At 34.3% G+C, this 18320-nt stretch overlaps 1 long non-coding RNA gene across 2 annotated transcripts in view; it reads left to right on the top strand.

Annotated features, from left to right (window-relative positions):
- The window catches only part of LOC131875491 (uncharacterized), an 87397-nt gene that overhangs the window by 63493 nt on the left and 5584 nt on the right, over positions 1–18320 (top strand). Inside the window, exon 4 of one of the 2 annotated variants that reach the window (XR_009372353.1) lies at positions 1176–1498. The exons of the other annotated variant lie outside the window; for it this stretch is intronic. This is a non-coding gene — a long non-coding RNA (uncharacterized LOC131875491). Of the gene's footprint in view, positions 1–1175; positions 1499–18320 lie in introns of those variants that run through there. 2 annotated transcript variants of the gene reach the window in all.

Below are 18320 nucleotides of genomic sequence, written 5' to 3'. Positions count from 1 at the left end.
TTGTGTGTTGTGTTGTTTTGTGGTTGTCTTAGGTCAATTAGGGGAGGCCAAACAAGCTTCCACCTTCACGTGGTTGACCTTGTTAGTAGAGAATGTTTGAAAAAATATTCTTGAAGCTAAGAGAATTTTGTGTAAATATATTCATTTAAAATAAATAATATTATATGCATGTTGAAACTCTCAAAGCAAAAAGAAATTATAGTCTTAATTATAATTAGTTCGTTTATCATCAGTAGTGTAAGAGTCTTATCTCAAACTCTAATAAGGATATATATATATATATATATATATATATATATATATATATATATATATATATATATAACATCATTATTTTGGTTATAACGTCTTAGCATATTGTTTCCCTATTGCCTTTGTGGCATATCACTATGTGTGCCTGTGATGTGTGAATAAATAATATTCTATATAATTCATATTATATGCATGTTGAAATTCTCAAAATAAATTTTAAAAATTATGAATTCAAAGGTGAAAATAAAAGTACATTTTAATTATTCATTATAGTTTGTCATAATTATTTCATTTATCATTAGTAGTGTAAAAACCTTATCTCAAACATTAAAAACAACACACTAGTAATATAAAACATTAATTTTTGTTGTTGTGACATCTTAGCATATTGTTTTCCTACGACTTTTGTGGCATATCACTATGTGAACATGAGATGTATGCATGACTTAACCACTATGTGTACTTATGATGTGTGTAAATAAATTATATTTTATATAGTTCATATTATATGCATGTTGAAATTCTCAAAATAAAAAGAAATTATGATTTCAAAGGTGAAATAAATGTACATTTTAATTATTCTTAATACTCTTATAATACTTTCCTTTATCATTGGTAGTGTTCGAACCTTATCTCAAACACTAAAAAAGAACATATTAGTGATATAAAACATGATTTGTTTTGGTTATTACATCTTAGTATATTGTTTTCCTATGGCTTTTATGGCATATCACTATGTGAACATGAGATATATGGATGACTTAACCACTATGTGTACCTATGATGTGTGTATGAGCTATCTTGTTTTAGTTTAGACAGATTTTTGCTAGTTGTAAAGAGGTGGTAGAAGTTAGGATCCACTAAATTAAACATTTAGCAAGTTGTTGACATATCATTAATATCTATATGTTGTATTTTGAAAGGCACACCTTGGATACGACAACTAGTATGTGATGTTTGTCTTGTCAACATAGCTAAAAATCAATCTAGAAGGATGAAACCTACAATGTAGTGTGGGATGCATTGACATTCCTATTTCTAGTTGGGATGTATTTGGAGGGTGAGCATTAGTGAACCAAGTAATGAGATGATGCATACAATAAGGTTGCATCCACTTCCTATTGTCAACTGAGCACCATGTGTGAGTTAATCACCGTGTACATGTATAATAATGACCTCATTTGTTATGTATTATTATATTTATGTCATTTCTAGTGATCACAACATGTAGTATGGGGTGTTTTTCTTGTCATCGGAAAAAAATAAACTATGAAGATGATGGGAACCTTAGTTTTAGTATAGGTTGAATTGAGATTCGTCTTTCTAGTTGTGATACATTTAAAGGCTTATGTGTTGGTGAACTAGGTAAAGTATACTCAAATATAGACACACATTCTAAAGTAGGCTCTTGCTTAAGTGATAGTAGAAACAACCCTTATGTAATTACACTGGTAGACTATGTCACAAGGTGTTATGTGTTACCAAAAAGGATAATTCTTCTAGTTGGATATTAGATTGCGAAAGAGACATTCTTTGGCTAAAACATAGAAAATTTCAAGTCATTCTCATCAGATACGTTTGGCTCTACATTTTTTTTACTATTGTTATAGTGGAATTCAACAAAAGCAAGGGAATAATGGAAGTTGAAGCATTAGGTTTCTTGAAGATTTAGTGACAGATAGGTAAAAGATAACTTTTCATTCTCCCATTCATGGATTGACTATTGTATCACACTTATTTCAAAGTTTGGGTTAAGCTAGATTGTGAATACTAGGCATGTTAAATTATTCCACATTATTAGAAAATTGAGTCACTCACAACTGGCTGCAATGGTTGAAGAAGGGATGAAGCACATACATACAATAATGGCTTAAGACAAGAATGTAAATAAAGTGGTTCTTAAGTATAAACAAACTTTTATAAAAATATATAGACTATACCTTTAAGAGTCTCTCTAAGTAGGATGATTATAGTCAATTATTTCAAGTAGTAAAATTTGGTTGGATGCCGTCTATTTTGGAGTGGCTAATAGGATGTTTAGTCAGTTGTTTATTTGACCCACTTACATAGTTTGGTTATTGAGCATGCTTTCCTAATTCTTCATTGATCTTCTTGAATTTTAGTCAGTTGTTTATTTGACCCACTTACATAGTTTGTGTCAAATGCTTTCAAATCAACCGTAAACTAATGGAGCTATGACTCACAAAGAAAGAAGAGGAGTGGAAAATAGTGTAGGTGGGAGAGCACCATGTGTGTCAAACCTTTCTCACATGTTAAGAACCTTTTAGACAAGACTTAGTTGTAGATTTTTTGGATAAAGTGATTGTGTTGAAAGATATTACTAAGGGTGAGAAGTAGATGCTACTATAGTTGGACTAGTGGAGCTCAATTTGAGGAGGAAGTCTCCATTGAGGATATGTTTGTAAGAGCCATATTAGAACTTGGATCTCCCAACCTATTCAAGGATCTTGAACTCAAAAGAGATAATAAATTAGACCATAAAAAGATTCAAATGTGCTTTGAATTTGAGTCAATCTAAGGTCCCCAAAGAGTCATATAGATGAGCACAAAGTTAGGACATACCACATTGTGGTTGGAATTTGTGCAAAATGAAGGCATTAAGATAGATATGAGAAATATTACGAATTAAGACCGCATGATCAATCAATTAAAAAAAATCATGTCATAGAAATACTTAATATATTTATTTAAGAAATTCTAAAATCTAAATTGACCACTACTAAAAAAACAACAATATATGACTAAAGAAACTACCAAAACTTGTAGATAAATGACTAAATTTGATCACGTGACCACTGGTAGTTTATTGCCAGTCATAAACCAATTTGGTCACATGACCACTGGTTGTTCTGATTGATCAATTTGGTCATTGATTTAGTCGTATATTTAGTCACTAATTTAGTCATTGATTGTTGTTATCTGGTCATTTATTTAGTCATGATAGTCACTAATTTAGTCATATATTTAGTCATTAATTTAGTCATTGATTGTTGTTACAGTGATATATGAGCACACAATAACAACAACAACATAAATATACCAATTGCATAACTAAACAATTTATAAATAGAAAGCAATAAAAAAGAGCTCTATAATAATGAGTAGATACTCCAAATGTACATTGTATGCATTAGCAAAGACTTTGTACGAGTATGTAATAATCACAAGTTATACATGAAAAAATTTTATGCTCACAGTTTTCTAAATAGTGAAGAATGAACTATAGTAGGTTCTTTAAGAGCTATTGCAATATGACGGAAGTGATCATTTGTGTCTAAAGTCCCATATGAGCACCATCTAATTGGTCTCAAGTGTCAATTCTAAAAAAAAATTGTCTATCAGTCAATCACCTAAGGTATAAATACATCAACTCTTCAATGGTACTTCAAAGATTAGAAATGTATTTTGTTAAACGATCTACAACTTCCATCAATTTTGTGGCAATGGACCTTGCATATTCACATAAGCCTTCATAGATTTGCATAAAGAAACAAAACCAACTATTTCTATTAATATATTGAACATATGAGAAATTCATACAAATTAATATCTTATTTGAATGATGAAACAAAAATCTGGTTTTTATAGTTTGTTCTGATATTTCCTAACTTGCACAAGATTTATAGAAAATTGGTATAAAACTAAAGTTGTTGTTAGAGAAATATAATCTAATGTTGTAATAAACTATCTCTGAAAAAAGTTTGTAGTGAGTTTATTTTTAGCATGTATATATATATATACTAAATGTCGCCGCTAATTATATTGGATTGGCAAACCACTGTGAAGACACAGTAGAAGAAAATATTTGCACTTTATCTATTACACACACACGCACACACACACACATTTTAAATTAAAAAAAAGAACTATAAAAAAAATGTGGAGTTCCTAACTATCATTAAAGGGCCACTGTGGGCCGAAACCCACATGACGGCTTCAGTCGCCACTCTGGGTTGCGACCCACAAGGGTGGTTTTAGCCATACTTTGGGCCACGACCCGTAGGGAAGACTTCGACTGCCACTACGGGTCGTGATCCATAGGGGCAGCTTCGACCGTATCATGGGTTGCGACTCGTAGAGACGGCTTCGACCACCACTGCGGGTCGTGACCCACAGGGGCGGCTTTGGTCGCACTGTGGGCCGCAACCCATAGGGATGGCTTTGGCCATCATTGCGGGCCATGACCCACAAGGGCAGTTTCAGCCGCACTATGGGCTGCGACTCGCAAGGACGACTTTGGCCACCATTGCGGGTCGTGACAACACACACAACCCCTTCCTTTCAGTCTTCCTTTCCACTCGGCCCCTTTCTTTCTGCCTCTCGCCATGACAACACACATAGCTGTCCTGGGGGTGGGGGGGAAAGCTCAACCTTCCCTCCACTGGCTGGTTTTCCTCTCGCCACCCTCATATCTCTGCCTTGCAAACAAGAATAAAGGGTAGGGAGATACAGATGCCCTAACTTAGTATTAAGTTAGGGCATTGATATAAAGGGTCTAGAAAGTGGTTTGAAATCTTTTAGGTGGAATTATATCTTTTAAGAATATATATAAGCATGTGTATTGTATATATATAGTGTCATAACCCTCCTTTGCCATTTTTTGATTTGATACTATTATTGTTATTACTATTCAATCATTTTGTGATTATGTTAGAAATGAATTACTTGAATGTGATTGAATAAAAAAAAAAGAATAAATAAGAATAAGAAATCAATATTTTTATATATATATATTAAAAAACCAGTTGAGTTTTTGGATTAAGTTAAGTGGGTTATTACATGTGGTATCAGAGCGAAGGTTCAAGTCTAGGCCTTGAGCTCACCTCAAACTTATGCAAACTTGAAGAGTATCTTGGAAGTATTTGGAAGTAGTAGAGATAAATCATTATATCTTAAATCAAGAAATGAATATTAAATTTGAATTTCAAGAAGACCTAGTTGGTAAGGAAGAGGAAGAGGAAGGCATACCACCACTACAAGGAGTCAAGTGAAGTTAGAATTTATGAAAATCAACAAGAGTGGGGGAATAATGAAATAGGAGTCGAAGCTATTACCAATTATTAACTAAGCAAAGGGGTGAGATCAACTCCATGGAACAATGAATGCGAGAGCTTAGTGCAAGGCAAAATGACATCAAGTAAATAGAAGTAGGATTGAAAATGAGAACTTTGGCAATGATTAAGGAAATGAGATGGATAGTAGGAGGGAAGACAATATATAGGATCTATCTAAGGATTTGAGGAAATCAACCCACATAGGTTTGATAGGGGAGAAAATTGGTGAAGGAGTTGAAGATTGGAAAAATACTTTGAACTAAGTGTATTTTGGATTCCTATCAACTTAATGGGAAGAAGCTAGTTGGAGGACTAATAATAAGGAATAAATGAGTATAATAAGGATATAATCAGATGAGATCAATTTAATCACCATTTTCATAAAAGGTGGCTATCACAATTAGTCTTTGATGAGAGGGTGACATAATTCTATAATCTTTGACAAGGGCCTAATAATGAAATAAGTTCGCCAATTGATAAAGTATGTACCTACATATCAAGGATGAGAAGGGTTTAATCACAAGGTTCATTTTGGGACTAGAAATACCAACATAAAGGCAAAAATCAATGTGCATGGACCCATAGGCATGAAGAAAGTACTTGAGAAAACTTTAAATAAGAAAGGAATCAATTCGAGCCCTAGTAATGATAATATAGAATTTTAACGAGAATCACTCATTCAAAGGGAAGTACAAATTCAAGGGAAACACAAACTTCAATAAGGATCAAAGGATTAATTTATCTGAAAGGAGCCCACAACTTAATCAAATCAAAGGGATGGATACAGTACTAATAGGGGTAATTATAATGGAAATGATCAATGAAATGGGATAGCTTATCCACCAAGGTTCGATGAAGCAAGGAATGATCCTCCTCGGAATCGAGGGGGAAACAATAAGGCCATTCAGAGTCTTGGAGAAGTGCCAGCACCAATTGCGCAACAAAGAGATTGATTTATGCAAGTACAATGGAATCAATATGACGAAAGGAATGCTACATGGGGAGAATCAATGATATGCAACAAATGTTTTCAACACTCTTTTTAAGGTTATTTTAAGTGCATTGGGACGATGCACAATTTAAGGGGGAAAGGATGTCATAACCCTCCTTTGCCATTTTTTGATTTGATACTATTATTGTTATTACTATTCAATCATTTTGTGATTATGTTAGAAATGAATTACTTGAATGTGATTGAATAAAAGAAGAAGAAGAATAAGTAAGAATAAGAAATCAATATTTATATATATAAAAAAAAAAATCAGTTGAGTTTTTGGATTAAGTTAAGCAGGTTATTACATATAGAAGGAAAATCTCTCTCTCTCTCTCTCTCTCTCTCTCTCTCTCTATATATATATATATATATATATATATATATATGAACATTTAGATATACATATATACATTCATTAAAAAATTGGTTATGATTATAATATATATCTTTACCTGAGTAAAGTTATCTAAATGATTAAATTTGTGATTGGTAAACAATTACCTATGATTTTTTTTAAATAATATTAATGTAGGGAAATTACATGAATTCTAAAATAGTTAAAATTGTAGAATTACAACTGAACTATTTAATTAACGTTGAAGTTGTATTGACATTAATGGATTGTTTCAGTCATTTTAAATTTGAAGGGAGTAAATTATTTATATATGATTATTTAAATCTTTTAAGGGGATTAGTTGTCCATAATGGAAGATTTATTTTTGAGACGACTTTATTAATGACTTTGTTTTTTGTTTTTTTTTGATAAAAGTGAATAGAACCACTGAACTATATTAAATTTTAAAAGTTTTTTACAGTGTCTGGTTCAAAAAGCACTGAAGGGAAAGAACCAGTAAGAAAACCCTTCAGTATTGCTTAAGTAACACAAGCCTATTCTACCCAATACCAAATGCCCATTGGCATAGTACATCAAAAAACCCATCCCAATTACATAAGCCGCATTAGATATAAAGGAAGCTGCCAACAGAAGCATATAGAAGGAAGATTAAAGTATGATCACCGAAGGATGCATATCCATTGCTGCCAAAAAATACCAGTCTGAACCATCCCTGTCTATGAAACACAATTCTCCAAACCACTAGTTAGAATGATACCACATAGCAGAAATGAAACCAAAATCAGAGACCCTGTCAAAATAAACATTGTGATCAAGCATAGCAGAACCCACACCAAAGAAAAGCCACACCAAATAAGGAGGTTGATGAAGACTACAACTATACCCTTCTTTACTTCAAATATTCCAAAACTGAGGAAGGGATCTCATCCACACTTACCTCCCGCATATTAGCTTTACTGTCAATGGCTAAGTTAGCCAAGAAATCTGCAATCTTATTCACTTCCCTATAACAGTGGGAAATCAAAAAGGAATTAAAAAAATCTAATTTTTGCAAAATATGATCAAGTATATATTGTAATTGCCAACAATTCGACTTCTTTTTCATGACACTTTGAATAATAACCATAGAATCACCCTCAATTATCAAGTCCTTAATTCCCAAAGATATAGCCATATCCAAACCAAAGGACAAAGCAAAGAATTCTGCACAATTGTTAGACTTGAAACCAATCGCATGACAACGAGCCTGAACAAATCTTACCTTATGATCGTAAATTACCATACCTGCCCCTGCGAGGCCAGGGTTCCCACGAGAAGCACCATCAAAATTCAATTTAAAGTGCCCTTGTGGAGGAGGTTTCCAGCAAACAAAATTTCTCTTACTTATAGCATTAGTCTTATTTAAAATAGATCCATGAGAAGGTAAGACTGATAACATTCTCCAAAATCGAGTTACCATACCATCCCAATGAGAAAAAGATGTAAGAGTTTCCAAATTCTTATAGATAAAAGACAAAGCAACTTCAGAGATGGAAGATTCAATCCTCAATAAAACCTCAGCCAAGGAAGAACTTGTTTGTTTAAAAATCCTATTATTACGCTCTAACCAAATATTCCAAATCACAATAGATGGAGAAATAATCCAAAGACATGCATAGAAAGATGAGGCAAACAGGAGAGGCCAGGCTCTAAAGTGGGAAAGGAGATCATTACCAATAACAAAGGATAGATTAAGCTTTTCAAACAACCACTGCCAGCAAGCATAGGCAAAATCACAGTGAAGAAACAAGTGTGCAGAGGATTCTAAATTTTTATTACAAAAGACACAAGAAAATACTGCAGTAATACCCAACCTGTCCAACCTCATTCCTATAAGGACCCTGTCCTGCACTACTAACCAAGCGAAAGCACCAGCCTTTAGGAGGCAAGCCATATGCCAAAACAGCTTGTATGGCCAAGTAGATAAATCTTTACCAACCAAGAGAGAAGTATAGCCATCCTTAACTGTGTACTTACCAGAGATATTCCTTGTCCACATAAGCTCATCGTCGGCATCAGAAAGAATTATTACTCTCTCCCCCAACATCTTTTCATATTCCAATTTCACATTTTGATCAATATCTAAAAACTCAATTGATTTCCATTTTGCCACCTTAAGATTCCCACTATACTCAATTTCAAAATAATCAGCCACAAAGACACCCCAAAGGGAAGAAAGAGTGGAAATTAAAGGAGACCAATCCCTCGAGTTCACCAAAGGGGGATGTCCATTCCAAACTTCCTCCCAAAACCTGACCTTTCTACCATTATGAACAATCCATGAGAGATGAGGCAAAATCACTGATCTACATTTACATAGAAAATTCCAAATAGCTGAACCATATGGTAAATTAGAAACTTGAAAAACATACTCTCTTGGTCCGTTATTTAAATATTTAGCAAACATAATTTGTGCCCAAAAGGAGAATGGTCTCTCGTACAATTTCCAAACCAACTTAGCACCTAAGGCTAAATTCTGACTTTCCAGACTCCTAATGCCTGTGCCCCCTAGGTTTTTAGGTAAACAAACTTTATCCCATGCTACCAGAGGGAGTTTCCTCTTACGTTCTTTATTATTACTCCAAAGGAAGGACCTAAGAGTATCTTGCAAACTAACAAGAACCGCTTTCGGAGACTGCAAAACAGACATGAGATAAATAGGAACAACATTTAGGATAGACTTAATAAGAACAATCTTACCAGCCAAAGATAACCATCTATGATTCCAGGATAGGATCCTTCTAGAGATAACTGAAATGATCTTATCCCAAAACTCAACTCTATCCTTCTTAATGAAGAAAGGTATACCAAGATAAGAACAAGGAAGATTTCCAGATGCAAATCCCCAAAAACTCTTCAATCTATCCTGAACCAATTGTGAAGCATGAAGGAAAAAAATCTTTGACTTATCAACATTGACTCTTTGACCAGAAAGGGATGCATAATTCTGTATTATCCCCTTTATCACTCTTGCCTCACCCAAAGAGGCCTGACTAAATAACAAGGTATCATTTGCAAACAAGCAATGCGAAATGCTTTGTGGAACATTATGAATCCTAATTCCCTTCCAAAGCCCTCCCAGCTTAGCGGCTCTTATAGCCCAACTGAACGTTTCAGCTAGAAGAATGAACAAGAAAAGAGATAGGGGATCCCCCTACCTCAAACCCCTAGAAGAGGAGAAAAAACCACAAGGGGAGCCATTAATTAGAACCAAGAACCTTGCAGAAGAAATACAAGCATGAATCCATTTGATCCATGCTTTGGAAAAGCCCAATTTAAGTAGAACAACACACAACGCCCCCCATTCTACTCTATCATATGCTTTCATCATATCTAATTTGAGGATCATGGCCGGGATTCTCTGAGTAGAAATAGAATGCAGAACCTCATGTGCCACTATAGCTCCCTCTGTCATCTCCCTTCCTGGAATAAAACCACCTTGTTCTAAAGAAATGATCCTAGGCAGAATTTTAGCCAACCTTAAAGAAATAGCCTTGGTAAAAATCTTGTACAAAGTATTACATAAAGCAATAGGGAGAAAATCAGCAAATGTCTTGGTAACCTCTTATTTAGGAATAATTGCAATCATTGTAGTATTAAGCTCTTTCAAAACAGACCTATTCCTTCTAGCTTCCTCAAGGGCCAATAAAACATCATTCCCCACAAAATCCCAACATTTCTGAAAAAATAAAGGAGTAAATCCATCTGGTCCTGGAGCCTTATCAGGGTTCATTGCAAAAACAACATTCTTAACTTCATCCAAAGAAAAAGGAGACATCAACATTTTATTATCTTCCGAAGATACCAAAGAAGGAATATTAGAAGAAATGTTATTATGAAGATCTCCATGCTCCGAAGACAATAGTGACTTAAAAAACCTAACTGCCTCTGAAGCAATATCCTCTTGTTCTGTTAAAAGTCTACCATTTGGATACTCAATACAAGATATCCTATTTCTACTTCTCTTAATTTTTGTTGAAGAGTGAAAATTTTTTGTATTCCTATCACCATCTGAAAGCTAGATCTCCCTCGATTTCTGTCTCCAATAGATTTCTTCTCTAGACAAAACTTCTTCAAGCTTTGTTTTTAGCAATTTTAGTTCATCAAAAACAAGAGGCACCATACCATGTTGAATCATATGTGAATTAAGACATTCAATCATATCTTGAATCCTCTGTTTTTCCAGAAAGATGTTCTTAAAATGCAATATATCCTATTCTCTAATATTAAATTTCAAAAATCTCAACTTCTTAGCAATCTGAAACATTCGGGATCCAGAGCAATAAGGAGCAGAACTCAACCATTTTTTGAGCAAAGGCAAAAAGGAAGAATCTCTAAACCACATAGGTTTGAATTTAAAAGGTGACTTAAAAGGAGCTTTATCTTCCAGAATTGATAGAGAAATTGGAAAATGATCTGACCCCGAAACTGGAAGAATAGAGGAAAAAAATTCAAACTCTGAATCAATCCAAACATCTGATAACAAAAACCGGTCTAACCTTTCCGCAATCTGAGAAAAATCTCTTTGCATATTTGTCCATGTGAAAATCCCATTCTGAAACTGACAATAAAAAAGACTCATGTCCTTAATGAACATCCCAAAGTCTTCCATAATTTTTTTATTAGGAAGAATACCTCCTTTCTTTTCTCCCATGTCAGTGATAGCATTAAAATCCCCCCCAAAGATTATAAAGGGACCATGCCTTAAAGGGGAGGAAATCATCTTAAGTTCTCCCCATAATTTAGTCTTCCTTTGAATACCAGAAGGAGCATAAATATTAAAAAGCCAAAACGTAACCTTCGAAAGCTTTCTTTTAACTAAGGCCAACATCCAGTTTACAGTAGAAGCAACTAGCTCAACCTCAATGTTTTAGTTATTCCAAAGAAATGCCAAACCCCCTGACGCACCACAAGCTGGAGAGGAGAGGAATTCCCACTTTCTCCAAGAAGAAAAAACCAAATCAGCAGACTCCTTTGATAATTTTGTCTCTTGCAACATTAAAATATCACACTTAACTAAGTCCATCTAGGACTTAATTAAGCGCCTCTTGTTAGGGGCATTTAAGCCCCTAACATTCCAAGATATAATTCTCATTACTCTCGAGGGGAGACCGAGGCTCCCCTCTTTCCTTTAGACAGAGAAGGCTTTCCTTCTCCAAAACTACTTTGAAGATTACACTTCACAGCCCCCGACCGAGTCATAGGAGGACTGATAATAGACCTCTTACTCCTCTTGTCCTTAGGAGTACCACTTCGGAACTTTATTTTCAAATGTTCAATTAATTAATAATAATTCAACGAATTTGTATTAGTATTAACTTAATGGATTTTTGGAACTATTAAAAAATACAAGGAAATAATATTAATAGTAAATGTGGTTAAAATTGTGATTGCCAATGGGCAATTTAATTAATATTAAAGTTGGTTTACTTAATTGTCATATTTTTACAAAGGCATGTTTAATTTTAATGTTGGTCAATAAATATTTAATATTTTGAATAGGAATCAAATTTAAACATTACAAAGTAAGTATTCTATTTTTTAATTTGATTAATTTAGATAAATAAATAATTGAGTAAATCTTATAAAAACAATATATATGACAAGTAAAGTATTAATGAAATGAGAATTATATTAGGCTGCTTAGTTTGTATAAGAGGTTATTGATGATATGATGAAAGAACAAGGATCTAGTCAACTATTAAGAGAGGGGGGGTGAATCAGTAGATAGAAAAACTGATAAACTTCACCAATCTCAAAATCAATCTCTCAAAGTAAACTTAGAACTATCAATGCAATATCACTGTCAAGTTAAATAGGATGATTCTTACAACTTGAAACTCACAAACATCCAAATACTTTTACTGACATAAGTAAAACTTCATTTCATGTTGCTAGTGGTTATCATGACTTATCAAAGTGGATTAAGTAGTTAAGCAAATCAACCATAATAAACATAACCACAAAAACATTCATCACTTGACACAATATTTTTGACATGGAAACCCAAATGGGAAAAACCATGGTGAGATGAGACTCACAAGATAACTATCTGAACTCTTTTGAAGTTCACCCTTTTAGGAGCTAAGCCTGTTAAAGATTTACACAAAGTCTTATTAAGAACAGATCCTGGTAGGGACCACCCGGTTAAGGGATTGACTATAATGCCTTGTTAGAAGCAATACTCTATGAGGAGTAACCTCGATAGAGGATTTGAAATCCAAGGTAATGGACTACCTGGTTAGAGGATTTGAATAGCACCAAGCTTGTTAGAGGTTACCCGATTAGGGGATTTCAATCTGTTGTAATTGTTAGAAAACAATATGAGTTTATTGATCTATTTGAATAGCACTACACTTGCTTGTTCAAATCCTTTTCATGCTCCTATCTGCCTTTACTCAAATTGTAGATACATCATCCGGTTCAGCAACCACACACTCAACTAAAACTTTGCCAACTCTAAAACTAAACAACTCATCGACCTTATAAACAAATCAACTAGGTTGGTAACACAACAAAAACCTAATTCACATAGAGATTTTAAACAAGTCAGTTCAAGTATGATCGTTGGATTACATAACAATCTCTACACATCATTCAAGAAAGCCTCAACCGCTCCTTGATCGTCGCTTCATCGAACTTAGTAACTCATCACACGCTTTGCATTACATGCAATATACTTGCTCATTCCCAAGACAAAAACCGTTACCTCAACATGCCAAAAACACTTTGAAACTCTCTTCATACAATATGCACACTTGTCATAATCATTACCGCTCACCATCAGATCATAAACCAATATAACCAATTCACCAAACTTAACTGGTTAGGGTTTATCAAATTAACAAGTGGGGTTTACCGGTCCAACTCTCCAATACTTAACAATACCGATTCACTCCACAAACTTACCTATCGGTTACAGTTTCCTTTCACTAGCTCTTCCTATCAGTTACAAAACAACATTACAATAATATCATTACCGATTAATTGACATCAATGACAACATAACATTTCATTAATGCAATCTTCATGCAAATGCCAACAGTGATTGTGATTTCTTAATATGGTTATTATACTTTGTAGCTAGAATCTACTTGTAGTATTCAAATCTTATATGCGATTGATGTGTTATTGAACTCTATAAATCTTTTTAACAAAATTGGGATTTTGGTTGTCTTTAAAAATCATCATCATGTCCTATTTCTACAATTTGTTTATGTCAATCTTTCACCTCAAATTTGAGTCCCATGTCCTAAAATTTTATCAAGATGGTATTAATTATGATCACCATTAACGAACATGTTGTGCCATGTTATATTACTTTTATTCTTATTATATTTTTAATAGAAAAAAATAAAATAATATAATGCATTTGCTAATTTTTTTATTTTTTTTTGATAAAAGTGGATTTACCACTAAATTTTATTAATATTTTAATTTTTACATGGTGTCTGGTTCAATGAGCACTGGAAGGAAAGAGACAGTAAGAAAACCTACCAATATTGCTCTAAAAAACTTAAGGCCTACCTACCCATTACAAGAAGCCTCAAGGGCATATTAAAAAAAAATCCCTCCATATTACATAGCAATCCCATTAGGTACAAAAGAGGCTGCCATAAATGGCATACAAAAAGAAATCAGATGCATAATCATCCCTTCAATTGATTGTGAGGAACACAATAGTAACACAATAGAAGATCATCCACCAGTGAAATTTTAAACTACAAGAATTGAACATCCTCGCACCACCCCTGGCTACACAAAACAATTCTCCAACCCATCTATTAGCATAAAACTCAACAAAAGAAATGAGACCACTATAAGTGAGCAGGACACAATCAAAACCGTGAATAGACAAAGTATAACCCATATGAAGAGGAGAACAGGATGCTGAGAGCACGAAGGAATCAACAAGAGGCCGAGCCAAATGAGTAACCATAAGAAGAACCATGCAAACAATAGGAAAACAAGAAACCACTGCAAATATCCTAACACCTGCATTTTCTACTAGCCAAAACTCATCCACCACCTTCCAAGCCACATGAAAACCATTAAAATAAAATAGATTACAAACCCACCCAAGTCCCTCATCTTCAATGTATGAAAATGATGAATCTTAGAAGGAAAGAAATGATAGAAGGATGAAATGCTATGAACAGCAATATTACCAACTCATATATATCGCAAACCACATGAAAGACAACATCATAGCAAATATTGCTTGAAGAGATGCTCAATATCTCACACAAGCTGAGATAAACAACTCACACACTCATAATTAACAAATCAATGATCCCAAGATACGATCAACAACTAAGATAAACAACTCACACATTCATATTTAACAAACCATTGATCCCAAGATACTATCCACAATAATGAGATAAACCATTCAACAATAAAGATTGCAGTAGTACTTGGAGAAGAAAATAAATCACGCATAATAAGAATCATTCACCAATATGCAACCTCATAAACCCGATCTAAATGAAGCAAATAAAATGAGGATAGAGAAATCATGAAAGATACAGGCCACACAAATCAATTCCATAATAGGAAGATCATGGAAAGCACCACCCTCCTTTGAAAAGACACTTGGAATGTGTGGCATCAATGAAAGTGGTACCACAAAATCAATAAGTGGACAACACCCCCCTTAATGTAACACATGCAAGTATATTAACTACGAAAAGGGTGCGAAACAAAAAAGCAAGACATAAGTATTCATGCCAATAAATTGAAATTCTAAAAATAGGCTTTCAAAACATAAACTCTCATGATCACAAAGCATACAAAGAACCAAAATAATAATGAGAACCAAAAATGAATAGGCATTACTCCTTCGGCATAAACATGAATGAGGGATAAAGCCATTATTACACCCAATAATGAAGAAAAATGTTTTTGAAAGAAGAACACCAATCCTAAAGATGAAAAATCATACTGCCTAATCTCAGAATGTCACAACCCCAGAATTACACAATCAGCAGACTAGCCTCAGAAGAAAATCCAACACATAGTCATGCCATGTCAAGTCATAAACGAAATGTTGGCCAAACCATACTAATATAAAATGCTTATGCAAGAGGAGGGAATATCCGAAGGGGCAACCTCCAAATAATCCAAACACTCAATTGTTGCCTTGTTAGCAAGAAAATCAACAGTACAATTAATTTCCCTATAGAAATGAGAGATAGAAAAGGAACTAAAAAACTCTAATTGACCAAGAATTCGATCTAAAATATATTGTAGCTGCCAGGAGGCACATCTCTTATTGGATACCACATGAAAAGCCACCATAGAATCGCCTTCTATTACAATGTCCTTAATGTTTAGTGAAATAGCTAAATCTAGGCTAAATGATAAAGCATGGAACTCTGCAGAATTGTGAGATCCAATACTAATATATTTACAAGCAGCCTTGACAATTTTTGAATTATGATAAAAAATTATAGCTCTTATCCCTGGTTTGCTCGGATTGCCCTTAGAAGCCCCATCAAAGTTTAATTTAAATGCAAATTGCAGAGGAGGGGAACATTTAGCATGCCTACGCTTGACAACAGAAGATAACCCTAAGGATGCAGACCCATGAGAGGGAATGACTCGGAGAGCCTTCCAATTCCATGACACCCAATTACCCCAATGAGAAAAGGAATGCAAATGGTCCAAATTTTTATAAATATTAAAGATAAATACTTCAGAAATGGGAGATTCAATCCTGCCTATCACATCAACCAAGGAAACCAATTCTTGTTTGAAAATTCTATGATTCCTCTCAAGCCATATATTCCAAATAACAATAGAAGGGGCAACAATCCAGAGGCAGGAATAGAATGAAGTCAAATACAATAAAGGCCAAGCCATGAATTGAGACAAGAGATTAGGGAAAATAGAAGATGTCCATCCAAGCTTGCCAAATAGCCAATACCAACAATTCAATACAAAAGGATAGTGCAAAAACACATGATCCAAAGATTCTATGAAGAAGTCACAAAACACACAAGGAAAACAGCTATAATCCCGAGTCTATCTAATATCATCCTAGTAAGGACTCTATCTTGTACTGCAAACCAAGCAAAAGAGCCAACTTTAGGAAGACAAGCCAAATGCCAAAAGAGCTGAGAAGGCCAAGAGGAAGAAGAAGAGGGATGAGACAAATACTTATAGCCATCCTTTACTGTATATGAACCTGACACATTCTTAGTCTAGATCAAATCATCCTCCATGTCCTAAAATACAAACATTCTCTTCTTAAGTTCCTGTACACAAGCATCCTTAAGATCTTGATCTACCAACACAGAATCTATGGATTTCCAAAGAAACACAGGACAGGGACCCGAAATATCAACATAACAATAATCAACAAAAAACACACCCCAATGACCTTTGAGGATATCTAATAAAGGAGACCAATATAGAATACTAGTCATAGCAGCATGTCCATTGCAAACTTCATCCCAAAATCTAGCCTTTCTCTCGTTATGGATTACCCAAGAAAGGTGGGGAAGAATAACCGATCTACAACTAGTAATAAAATTCCAAAAAACTGACCCTTTTGGAAGAGTTGAAGCTGTGAATAACCGCTCTCTAGGAGCCCCTCTCAAATATTTGGCAAACATGAGAGAAGCCCATTTACTTGAGAGATCCTTATAGAGCTTCCAGACTAACTTTGCCCCCAAAGCTCTATTCTGAATTACTAAATATCTGATGCCCGATCCCCTTAAATCCTTAGGAAGACAAACCTTATCCCAGGCCAGAGAGGGATCTTCTCCTTACCTCCAATATTATCATTCTAAAGGAAAGATCTTAAAGACTACTTAAGCTCATGAACAACCTTGTGGGGTGTTTTCAAAACAGACATCAAATAAATTGGAATAACATTAAGCACTAATTTGATCAGAAGAATCTTACCAGCTAAAGTAAGCCATTTATGGTTCCATGAAGAAATTCTAGAAGACACCGCATGAACCACTTTGTCCCAAAACATGGTCTTATATGAACCAACAAAAAAGGGAATGCCTATATACTTACAAGAAAAATATGCCACCACAAATCCCCAAAATTGAGTCAACCTATCCTAAACTAAAGCGGAAACATTCATAAAAAATTTTAAGATTTGGAGCTATTAACTTTCTGACTAGAAAAAGTAGAATAGTCTACAATAATTTTCTTGATGACTTTAGCCTCTGCCATTGAAGCAGAACCAAATAGGACAGTATCATCTGCAAATAGACAATGAGATTGGGATACTGGATAACCATCAATCTTAATTCCCTTCCAAATACTTGATGATCTAGCAGCATGAATAGCCTGACTAAAAGCCTCAGCTAAAAGAATAAACAAAAAAGGGGACAAAGGATCCCCTTGTCTAATACCTCGAGAAGAAGTAAAAAAACCAGAAGGGGATCCATTTAGTAAAATTAAAAAACAAGCAGAAGAGATGCAGGAAAAAGCCCACTTAATCCAACTATAAGCAAAACCAAATTGTCTCAGAACAAAGACTAATGAGTGCCAGTCCACCCGATCATAAGCTTTGAGCATGTCAAGTTTAAGAATCATAGCCAGAGTCTTCTGTAAAGAGATGGAGTGCAAGACCTCATGCACA

This window comes from Cryptomeria japonica, chromosome 1 (assembly GCF_030272615.1).
Source record: "Cryptomeria japonica chromosome 1, Sugi_1.0, whole genome shotgun sequence".
In the NCBI taxonomy this organism is placed as follows: domain Eukaryota; kingdom Viridiplantae; phylum Streptophyta; class Pinopsida; order Cupressales; family Cupressaceae; genus Cryptomeria; species Cryptomeria japonica.
Note: the sequence above shows the minus strand (reverse complement) of the source record. Positions and strands in the feature narration are given on the sequence as shown.